Raw genomic sequence first — 12755 nt, 5'->3', positions numbered from 1 at the left:
CCTATCAACCAAGAGTAGTTTCTAGACTATTAGCAAAAGGCTTTTCCTTACCTAAAATGTTTTAGGATTGAGTCGACAAACTGTGCTTAATTCTTCAATGATTTTAGGATCTTGGAATCATTTTATTCACACCTGCCGGAACAATAAATTCGAATAAAATGCTAATAACTTGTTTGAATTGCATGATTGCTTTAATTTTCAAGTTATTATTTATGATAAATGTTTAGACTTTGCATGCTTCAATGTATGTTTTAATTATTGTTTATAATTAAATATCTTGCACTGCAATAAATCCTTTTAGAAAGGTAACAGTAATTTTCCTCGATTGGTAGTGAATCCAAGAACGATTCACGGAAATGAGAGAAAGTGAGCAATTTAAAATGTACATTTCTTATATCGACTTTTATGGTTGTTTTCGAATATCAAAATCGAATAGCAAACCAATTGGTGCTTGTGAATTCAAAATACACTGTAGTTTTGAGATCATAAAGCATTGAGCTTAAATGCTCAGCTTTACCAATGGTTAACAACCTAACATCTTTGTCCATTTAATTCTCGAATGAGTCTAATCCCTAAGACATTCGAATAGATCGATGCTTAGTGAACTTTAGAAGCTTCTGGTAAGATCATCTAGTTGAAACAGAATATTCAACATAAATGGTAAGAACCTTGTTGGAATGACATTGGACATGTCTAACAAAGTATAAAAGTCAACACTAAAGAATTCAATTCTTAAGACTATAAGAAAGGTACAAGAAATAGGAAAACAAAGGAACAGATGAAAGGAATTTACAATTCCGTTTCTACCTGTAAGTTTATGTTTAGAGAGAAGTGACCTAGCAATCAAACTTCCTTGGTATCATATACCGCTTGAGGTTCTTACTTCGGTAATAACTCAAACAATGGAAGCTAGGCTACACTAATGGCCTACAAGTGGGAAATAAAGCATAGCAATGCTACATTAGTTGTAGGGTCATCTAGTTTGTTTTAAGTCCTTTCAAAGGCTGGAACTTAATGGCTATTTTGTTCCATAATCAGCATACCTAAATTTCTGTTTTCAAACACAGAAAGACTCACATTCAGAAGAACAAAAACAATGTTTGTTTGTTTGAATGAAATGGTCATTTACGGGTTGAGTCAATATGCTTGATTAAAACAAACAAATCTTTAACAATGAAACTTTACTAGGTTCAAATCAATCTCTTGATTTGAGTTCCACTAACCTTTAGCATTGTTGCTTAGACCATATCAACAAGTTAACATTCAAAAGCTCTATTTTGATGGACTTTTGAAAGTTCTTTGATTTCTAAATCAATTTAAGACAACTAGTCTTACTTGTTGAAAGTAACAAAAGATATGAACTATTGTTAGAATGCCTAGACAATAGAGTTCAAAGCTAAAGAAAGGTTTTATGACTTTATTATTTCACACAGATTTGAGTGAATATAGGTTTATTTACTCAATGTGATATAAGTTTGAATCTGTTTGGCTAGTTCAAAGATTCAGAAGTATAAATCCCACTTGGTAAGAAATCATAAAGATCTAGGTTAGATCATGTTGATGATTACTTAAATCAAGAATGATCATCAATGATTGTGTAGTAAAATTCACAATCTAGCTCCATAAGATATGGCATATCTAAGTTGGAATGATCGAAGTCGATTAGTACTTGATTCGATCAATGATGGATCATAAAGACTTTTCCTTTAATTTCTAAAACAAAATGCTCAACTACCACCAAACTAAACTAAATTCGTCAAAGCTATAGAAAAGTAATTTCAGAATATCTTTTCGATAATATATATCTAGAGAGTTGCTAAACTCAGTGGGAGCTTAGTGTTTGTTATTCAACAAACTAAGGCCCAAGTATAGATATATGTTTCATTGTGATTTATTCAAATGAGACACAAGGGTATTGTTTCTACCACGAATTTTTGAGAACATAATGTTTGTTTGCTCGAAATAATGTCCTTTTGGAGATTCATTTCCAAAATGACAAGTGGGAGAAAATAGACCTCGAAAGTCTTTGAGGCAAACAACAAACATAAAACGGAGATTCCGGAGGCTTTTCGAAGTTCTTTAGAAAATCCGAACACTTATTCTTTGAGGACTTTAGAAGTGGCTTTAAAGAATAGACATCTCTTAGAAGACTTTACAAGTGCTTCAAGGAGAACAGAATATTCAAAGGACTTTCAAGTGGCTATTGATATTCTATTGTTTGATGTTCTATACCCAAGTAGGCATAGAGTTCAAGTCACTGGAACTATGAGATTCTTCTATTAGATAGTAAAGAAACATAGAGTTCTGGTCAATGAAACTGTGAGATTCTTCTATTAGATAGTGAAGAAACCTACAACTTGCAGTCAAACTATTATCATGTAGATTAATGAGTTTGTGACTTGTAAGAAAGCTATGACGAAACCCAGATTCCCTAAAATGGTTAGAGGCCATATATAGTCTCAAATGTTTTAAATGGCTAGAGGCCATAAAACATACTCAATGTTTTGATGACAAAATTAAAATTTTGTTGATTTGCAAGAATAGTTTCACACCTATTGGTTGCAAGTTTGTTTTAAGTATAAAAACCATCAAACATGGAATTGTGTTCACACACAAAGCTAGATTAGTTGCTAAAGGTTACAAGCAAATTCATGGCATGGATTGTGTTGAAACCTCATGCATAATCGTAATGCTCAAGTCTATAAATCAAGCAATGATTGCATATTGGTACATATGGCAATTGGATGACAAAACTTATTCCTCAATCAAATGTTGGAATAACTATGTACATGGTATGTCATGGGATTTGTGGATCCAAATAAATGCTTGAAAAGGAAAGCTAGCTCATGAAATCTAAGTACAGATTTAAGCAAGCAATTGGGAATTGGAAGTGTATTTTAGTGAAGCTAATAAGTATTTTAGTTTCATACAATGTAAAAATAATTCTTATAAATATATAAGAAGTTTAGTGGGAGTACGTGAAACTTAATTGGTCCTATGTGTATCACACACATATCTCTCTATTGTGAAATAACATTCAAATGCTATTAACTTAGGTTTGAAATTATTCATCAATGATGGACCAAGGCGAAACTTAGTACATACTGGGTATTAAGATCTATTTACAAAGATCTTATATTAATGTTTTGGATTAAGTAATGGCATTTACTAAATCAAACACGAAAGACTCCATTGGAGATATTCGACCCATATGAATAAATCTAAGTAAAGGATGTTTGAACTATGTATAAGCATTTACTAAGTTAAACATCAAAGAATCTGAGTAAGATTCTTAACCTATATTATATGTCAAAGAATTTAGCTGGATTTAGTATCTACCGAAACTAGATGAGCTAAAGTTACATGAATAGAATTCAATTGGGAATTATTCTGCAAAAGAATTTATCATGTATGATATAATATGAGGATCGCCAAAGATGTATCGTATGGCTTTAGGCATAACGAACAACATACCAGTCTCTATTGGTCTAAGTAAAGATCAACTAGATTGAGATCAAGAAAAACTTATGGTACTTGAAAAGGTACATAGGATTAGTTCTTGATTCAAGGAAATAAAGATATGCTAAAAATTGATGCTACACGCATAAACACTGGCTAAGGATCAAGCAAGATCCCTTTGGAGTTAACCATTGGCAAGGACGAGCTACAGAGCATCGTGTTTTGAAATGGCAACATGGATTGGAAACCATGAGTTGTTGCGTGGGAAATTAATTATTAATTTCTATGTTCTAAGATATAGCTGGAAAGACTTCCACATATATGTGAACTGCTTGGATAAGCAAATCCAAACAAAGCATCACTAGCAACCTAAACAGTTGAAGTAAAAGCACTTATTGCCTAAGAAGCAATAAAACAGAGTTGTTTATATTAATGAGTTCTTCATTGAACTTGGGTGGATCATATGTCTGCTAACTTGATGATTCTTCATTGCAAAATGCGTAGAACCACTGTCGAAGTAAGAAAGACTAGATCACATAATAAACAAACTCAAAAGATCTTATCATCATGTCTCGAAAAACATTCGATGAAAAGGATATTAATATTGGCAAAGCATGATAACTAAACCTATGCAACAAGTGAGAAGCAACACTCACATTGTAGCACTGGAAATCAAGCATAGCTTTGAAATTCCATGAACTGTTTTAGAAGATGGGTTTGAGGCCCATGGTTGTAAAATATTGAGGTTGAACATTTATCATATATGAAATGTATTTTCATATTCCATTTAATCTTGGTTTAGTATTAAATGATGAGTCCCTTCAATTTGACGATATATTCAAGATAGACTGTTAGAACCAGTCCTGTGACTAAGAAATGTCTATCAAGTGAACTTGAATGTCAAAGGTTGAAAATGGTCCCTGGTCGGAGTTTTCTATAAAATCGGACGCATAGAAGACGTTAGACGACTAGAATGCAAGATGACTAGTAGTTCTGTTTCTTGAACTATGTGGACATGGCAATGTCATAATCATTTGCATAGATACTTACTTTGGGAAGACTAGTATCGGACAGACCTATGAAACTTTACTGTAAGAGATGAAAATCTGTCATAAGTAAATTTCATTAAAATTATTAGACACTAAATCCTCAATACCTGAGTGATTTGAGATTACTTGTTTGAGAACTGGTTGCTTTGACGTTGACCAACCGTCGCACCGTAAAAGGAGGATATAAAGGCAACGCTCAGGTAATCACCTATCAAACGAAGTCTAATCTCAAGATCGCAAGATTGGGATTGTCCTCCCATAAATAGGGATGAGATGCTTAAAAGTTGTACAAGGCCACTCGGAGAGCTAGAAACTGTGAAATGCATGGCCGTGCTCGGATGAATCATAGGCTATGATTATCTGTTTATTTGATCAGTTGAACTCTGAAACCGAGGAACACCTCTGGACATAATAAGGATGACAACTCTTACCTTATGTTCAAGAGCAAGCATCGAGCGACAAAGGAATTAGGAAATGCACACTTGTCCCTAAGGACAAGTGGGAGACTGAAGGAAATAATGCCCTTGGTCCAAGTATGCATTCTATGTTAAGTCTAATAAGTGTCGTTCAGTATTAATTAACAAGTTAATAATTCAGTGAGATCAAGTGAGCTGAATGCCTAGCTAGAGGCCGCTTCAGTTCAAGTGGAATTAATGATATTAATCCACAGCTTACTCTTGACTAAACCCGTAGGGTCACACAAATAATACGTAAACGGATCAAGTATTTAATGGCATTAAATACTCTATCTATGGATATTCGGAGTCGACGGATTTTGGTTTCAGTGGGAGCTGAGATCGTCACAAGCAAGAAATGAATACTCCGGAAACGATGATATTGCCGGAAACGGAAATATGGATCGTATCGGATATATAAATATTATCCAAGTCGTAGATGTTGCCGGAAACGGAAACATGGTACGTATCGGAAATATTGCCGGAAACGGAAATATTGTCAGAATCGGAAATATTATCGGAATCGGAAAATAATTCCGGAAACGGAAATATTAAATATTTGTTCAAAACGGAAATTGATTCCGGAATCGGAAATATTAAATATTGTTCGTATCGGAAATGAATTCCGGAACCGGGAATTTAATCGGAAGCGTATCGTACGAATAAGCATCGGACGAGGCCTGCCGGACGAGGGCCCAGCACGAAGCCAGGCCATCGCCCAGCAAGCCAAGCGCGCCACACGAACAGCCAAGGCCACGCCAGGCCCAGCGCAAGGCCAGGCCCAGTAGGCCATGGCAGCGCGCGCAGCGATGGGCTGCGAGCTGTGCTGCTGCTCGCGTGGGCTTGCGGCTCGCGTGGGCCGAGCGGCCGTGTGGGCTGTGCGCGGGCATGGCCTGCACGCTCGTGGGTCATGCTCGTGTAGAGTTTGTGTTCACATACAAAACCTAAATTGTATAGGATTTGTTTGATGATTAAATTCCTAATCCTAAAAGGATAAAATTAATTAATTAGAGTCCTACTAGGATTCTAGTTTAACTAATTAGTATCCTAATAAGATTCCAGTTCCTTTTCCATACCTCTATAAATAAGGGCCTAGGGTCATTATTTGCAGGAACGATTGAAGTATTCAAAGGGTAAGTTTTTGAAATAAAATTAACCATACACTTGCAAACACTAGCCGAAATTCCTAGTAACCTTAAGGGCGATTCTAGTTGGTCTAACTTGAGGCGGATCCGGACGTACTGTGGACTATCTACGGAGGGACGACATTTGGAGTCCTAAAGACTTGTTCTTGTTCGGTTCGGGCGCAGCTAGGGAAGGCACGCTACAACATGTATGCATCAATTCTATGCTAAATGATTATGTGAATATAATATGCTTTCCTGGCTTTATGGTTTTTCCGCATGATTTATGAATTGTCATATGTATCATAACCTAACAGCTCGAAGGTTGAAGGTAGTTTGGGTGATCAATGGTGGTGGTTTCCGGTAGAATGGGGCGGCAGTGGTGAGTAATGGTGGTGGTTCGAAGGTGAGAAATTACAGGGAAGGTGGGTAATTTTTATGGATTTTGAATGGTGAAAATTTCAATTGATGGTTAATCTGATTTGTGTTGTATTTGGGGATGAATTACCAGCTATTTATAGGAGTTTGGGTGCTCTATTGAGGCCACAAGTCAGCTTATTTGCAGAGACAAATGTAAGAAATTTGAGCCAAGAAATTGGAGATTAGGATTAGCTAGTCTAGTTTTAGGTAAATAGGTTTAATGAATTATCAAGGGAATTGATTGTTGTAGTGACACATAGAATGTGGGTGGTTGATCTTCATTTTCATGGTGACACGAAAGGAGGAGAAGAAAGGGGTTCAAGAACCTGGTTTTCCAATTCTGTGAATACATGAGGGCACTTTAGTAAATAGATAACTTTTAGATTTTTAATTCTCCCTTTTTGCTGAAAATCTACTAATAAAATTAAGGTTTAACATAATTTCTAATTAAATCATAAAACCTGAAAATAATACTTGTCATTAAAACATTTAAAATTTTCAAAATAAAATATTCATTAATCACGTTAAAGCTTAGTTAGAAAGGCTAATTAAAATAATTAGCATAATTAATCAAGTTTAAAAATCTGGGGTATTACAGCACCATTGCGGATTCTACAACTAAAGCGGAGTACATTGATGCACATGAAGCAACAAAGGAAGCTATTTGGCTAAGGAAGTTCATAGGTGAACTTGGCGTAGTCCCCTCCATTAAATTACCGATAGCTCTATATTGTGACAATAATGGAGCTATTGCACAGGCAAAGGAGGATAGACACCACCAGAGGGTCAAGCATGTACTTCCTAGATTTCACCTTCTACGAGAGTTTGTCGAAAGAAAAGAAGTCGAGATAAGCAAGATTGGAACTGACGACAACATCTTAGATCCATTAACTAAACCTCTGCCGCAAGCGAAGCAAACTCGCACACTGCAGCTATGGGAATCAAGCATGTTGGAGAATGGCTTTGATATCCTTAATGAATGTTTTAAAGTGTTAGAGTTTAATACTTTGTAAAACATTTTGGTTAACCATTCATAGAAATGAATAGAATACATTTTTCCATTTAATTTTGTGGTTTATTAAATGATGAGTCCTTTCAATTTGACAAAATATTCATGATAGACTATCAGGACCAGTCCTGTGACTAAGAAATGTTTATCAAGTGATCTTGAAAGTTAAAAGTTGAAAATGGTCCTTGGTCGGAAGTTTTCTATAAAAGTGGACGCATAAAAAATGCTAGACGACTAGAATGCAAGATGACTAGTAGTTCTGTTTCTTGAACTATGTGGACATGGTAATGTCGCAATCATTTTTATAGATACTTACTTGAGAAGATTAGTATCGGTCAGACATGTGAAACTTTACCGTAAGAGATGAAAATCTTTCATAAGTAAATTACATTAGATTATTAGACACTAATCCTCAATACCTGAGTGATTTGAGATTACTTGTTTGAGAACTGGTTTCTTTGACGTTGTCAAGCGTCGCACCGTAAAAGGAGACTATAACGACAATGCTCAGGTAACCACCTATCAAACGAATTCTAACCTCAAGATCACAAGATTGGGATTGTCCTCCCATAAATCGGGATGAGATGCCGGAAGTTGTACAAGGCCACTCGGAGAGCTAGAAACTGAAAAATGCATGGCCGTGCTCAGATGAATCATAGGCTATGATTATCTGTTTATTTGATCAGTTGAATTCTGAAACGGGGAAATACCTCTGGACATAATAAGGATGACTACTCTTACCTTGTGTTCATGAGCAGCCATCAAGCGATAAAGGAATTAGGAAATGTATACTTGTCCGTAAGGACAAGTGGGGACTGAAGGAAATAATGTCCTTGGTCCAAATTTGCATTTAATGCATTTAATTCTAAATCTAATAAATGCGGTTCAGTATTAACAAGTTCATAATTCAGTGAGATCAAGTGAACTGAATGCCTAGCTAGAGGTCGCTTCAGTTCAAGTAGAGTTAATGACATTAACCCACAACTTACTCTTAACTGAACCTGTAGGGTTACACAAATAGTACGTGAACGGATTAAGTATTTATGTGAATATATTATTCATTAAGTACTCCATTTATGATCATTCGGAAATGACGGATCTCGGTTGCAGTGGCAGCTGAAATCGTCAAAAGGCAAAGTAAAGAATATTCCGGAAATAAAGATATTGCCGGAAACGGAAATATGGTTTATGACGGAAATATAAATATTATCCAAGTCATAGATGGGAAACGGAAACATGGTTCGTATCGGAAAATATTATCGGAAATAGAAATATTGTCGGAATCGGAAATATTGCCGGCAACGAAAATATTACCGGAATCGAAAATATTGTCGGAATGGGAAATTATTTCCGGAATCGAAAATATTAACGGAAACGTAAATATTTGTTCGAAACGAAAATAGATTCCGGAATCGGAAAACGAATCGGAAGCTCGACGAGGGACAAGACGGCTAGCGAGCCGGCCCATTGCTCGACAAGAAAAAGGCCGAGCGCACAGCACTGGGCGCGAAGCCCAGCACCAACTCCCAGCCGTGTGCGATAAGCCTGGGAGTGCAGTGGGCTGCGCAGGCCGTGGGCGAGCAGCAACCAAGGCACGCCAAGCAACGGGCCAAAGGCCGAATGCAAGGCACGCTAGGGCCTGGTCAGCCGCGCGCCAATCGTGGGCCTTGTGGCTGCGTATGGGCGTGCGTCTTAGCCTTGTCCGATTACTTAGTCGCCAAGTAACTTGGGTGTTAAGTTTAGTTTTCCTAGTCCTACTAGAATTGGATTATTAGGAGTTTAATTATTCATATAACTCTAATTGGTTAAGAATTACAATCCTAATAGGATTAGTAATTGTTTTCCTAGTGGGACTCAAATTCCTTATTTCTTACCCTATAAATATGAGGCTAGCCCTCATAATTAAAAAACCCATATCATATTCTTTACTTAGATTGTGTTCAAGGGAGAACATAGTTTATAGCCTAACCCGAATGCATAAAACCTTAAGTAATTTCCTAGTTGGTTGAACCTAAGGCGGATCCGAACGTGCTGCGGACTTTCTACGGAGGGGAAAAACTTGGAGCTCTAAAGACTTGTTCTTGTTCGGTTCGGGAGCAGCTAGGAGGGCACGCATCACATTGTATGTAACCTAAATTATGCTAATTGACTATGTGGCAATTAATTTGGATTCCTAGCTTTATGATTTTTCCGCATGAATTATATTACTTGTATTATTCATAACCTTACACAGGTCATGTCCAGATTAGAATCGATCTATCCAGACCATGTCCAAGTCTATCTAATAATATGGAATAGTTAAATAAAGACTAAAGCCAAATAAATAATTTATAATTATAACAATATTATAAATTTGAATAAAATTTATTTTACATGTATATCATTTAATATTAATAATTGTAGCTTTTGTTATTTAAATCTTAATTATGAAAATTCAGATCAGATCAAATTAGTTAAGATCAGATCAGATCAGAAAAAATAAGTTCATATCATTAGATCAGAAAAAATGAGTTCAGATCAAAAAAAAATAAGTTCATATCAGATCAGATCAGATCAGATCAGACCAGATAAAGAGAAATAAGGAGACCTAAACGGGGCCTTATCGTGAATCTCTTTTCTAGGTTTTTGTTACGACGTTGGTATCGTATGTTGGGAGTACGAATGGTTGAATGGTGAATTTTGATACGTGACATATAAATTGTGGTTCTGTCGTGTAAAAGCACAATATCTTGATGTCGCTTAGAAAATTGACAAATACGAGTATAATTTGTTGTGTGGTTGAGGATTTAATCAAGGTCGTGCATTATAACTCTTCTAAGTAATAAACTAGTTCTTGGTTTAATAATGGACTCGTGGTTACAAGATTCTTTATTTGAAGTGTTGTTTTTTCAACAAATAGAAAATGAATACATGTATTTGTAAATTAATGCATATTTAGGAGGTTACCCTTCTAATTTGGAATGGAGTTGTATATAGTTTTATCGGTCTTGAAAGAAAATTAGTTTTCTCAGTCCACCCCTTCAAATGTCAATGTATTTGTCCGCTAAGATTTGAGTCATTCGTGGGAATAAGAACGTTAAGTATACATGAGTTATGAAAAATTAATATAAGCATCATATAAAAGGGTGTTTTAGTTATGAATTGAACTTGGGTAACCCTTGTCGACCCTTATCTTAACTTATTTATAACCTTATTTGATCTGCACGTACTTATTATCTACGTTTTCCCAAAATTACATGTGTTCGAAATAAAGTGGGCAGATTAATTTGTCGACGATTCTTTTCCATCATGCAATATACAAGAATTATTTAACCCTGGAACCTGGAACCCTAAACCCTAGATCCTAAAACCCATATAAATTGAACTTGACCCTTATCTTAGGTGATTTAACCTTATTTGATCTGCACTTATTATAAACTTTTTTCACAAAATCTTGTTTACAAAGGTTGTACAGTAATTTACTGTACACCAAGCCCAATTTAGACAAGCCCGCTGAGCTCACACGTGTGAACTCAAGAGTATACTATGAAGTAACTCTCATTTGCTTTTTCTCTCTCCTCTCACGCGTTCTTCTCTCTCTTCCCTTTCTTCTCTGGCTGCGATTTCTCTCGCCATTTCTTCCACCTTCTGCTGCTAATCTCTTCTGCTCGATCTACGAATCTCTTTGCTGAGATTTTGCTGCGTTCTCTTCCATTGTTCTTCAAGGTTTGTTTTCTTCATTTTTTTCTTCTTTTGGTTTTTTGATATCTAGGTTTTCATATTTTAGCTTTGATTTAGGTTTTCTAGTACGTTTTATTGTTTGTTCTTCATTGTCTATAATTTTCAATGTTTTGTTTTGATTTAGGTTTTCTAATTGGTTTTATCGATTGTTGCGATTTTTAGGATTTATTCTGCGAATTATGTTGAGATTTTGTTTTTCTATGTTTGTGTTGTTGCGATTTTGTTATTCAGCGTTTGTTTTTTGCTGCGATTTGTTCCTTAGCAAAGATATGCTAGCTTGTTGGAGAGGTGTGAGAGTATAATAGCTAAATCAGATAAGTGTTTGGTGATGAAGCGAAAAAAAAGTACATGTGGAAGTATGGCGATACTATTTTATAAGTGTTAGACCCCCCCCCCCCCCCCCCAACCACTTTTGGAAGCTCTGCATTTAGGTTCGGACATTGGTGAGAAAGTACATGTGCACATTCAGACCATTTGCTAGTTGCGTTGCTGATGAATACATTTTCAGGCATCTGATTCAAGATGTTCTTGGGAGGACTTAACAAGAAAAACTTAACAACAAGCTTGCTGATAATTTGGGTAACTTAATGAATCGTGTGCTCACCTTAATTTGTTGCTAAGCCCCCTGTCAGAAAAACTAGGCTCCAAACAGGTATGAGGGATACGTTTGGCAAGCCTCAAGGTGTATGTGCTCATGTTGCTATTGGTCAGGTACTCTTGTCTGTCCGTTGCAAGGACGGTAATAGTCAACATGCTCAGGAGGCTCTCCGTCGTGCCAAGTTGAAGTTCCTAGGCAGTCAAGGAAGTGGTATGTTTATTGCTGCTATTGCTTGATTGGAATTTAATTAATTGTCTAACGTCTAGCCTGCGCTGAGGATGTGTGTATGCTAATGCTGAGAATAAGAGGATTTTAAATGATGGCACAAATCTCATTATCTTGCATAACTATCATATTGGTTGATTGCAAATTTTAAATGATGGTACAAAGTTGACCTTTGTGTTGCAGGGGCTTCACCAAACACAATCGCGCTGATTATGTCAAGTAAAAATCTGACGACATGCTCTTAAATGATGGTACAAATCTGATTATTTGCATAACTATCATATTTGTTGATTGAAATATTTTAGATGATGTCTTTGATGTTGTGCTGAGTGAGGATATGACTCGTCTGATTCTATTGCTTTTTCCAATGTTACTACAAAAGGCTATTAGCTCAAATGGCAGAGCAATGTGCAATTATGTACATGATGTGGGTTCAAATCCCGCATAGCCTACATGCTTCCAAGTTGCGACCTAAGTTATGAGGTTTCACTTAAGTTAAAAGTTAGGAATATCGAGCGATTTCCGTCAATAATGCACAAAGATAAGTTAATTCCCAAAATACGTTACTTTTTTTGTTAATTCCCACCATACCGTCCACGTCAGCATAGTGAACCGGTCTTTTTTTTTTTTAAATAAGCAGCGCAAAACCGCTATCTGAGATAGCGGTTCATGGGGGTTAACCGCTATCTGAGATAG

The sequence above is a fragment of the Spinacia oleracea genome, chromosome 3 (genome assembly GCF_020520425.1).
Source record: "Spinacia oleracea cultivar Varoflay chromosome 3, BTI_SOV_V1, whole genome shotgun sequence".
NCBI lineage: Eukaryota > Viridiplantae > Streptophyta > Magnoliopsida > Caryophyllales > Amaranthaceae > Spinacia > Spinacia oleracea.
This window is presented reverse-complemented; position numbering follows the sequence as displayed.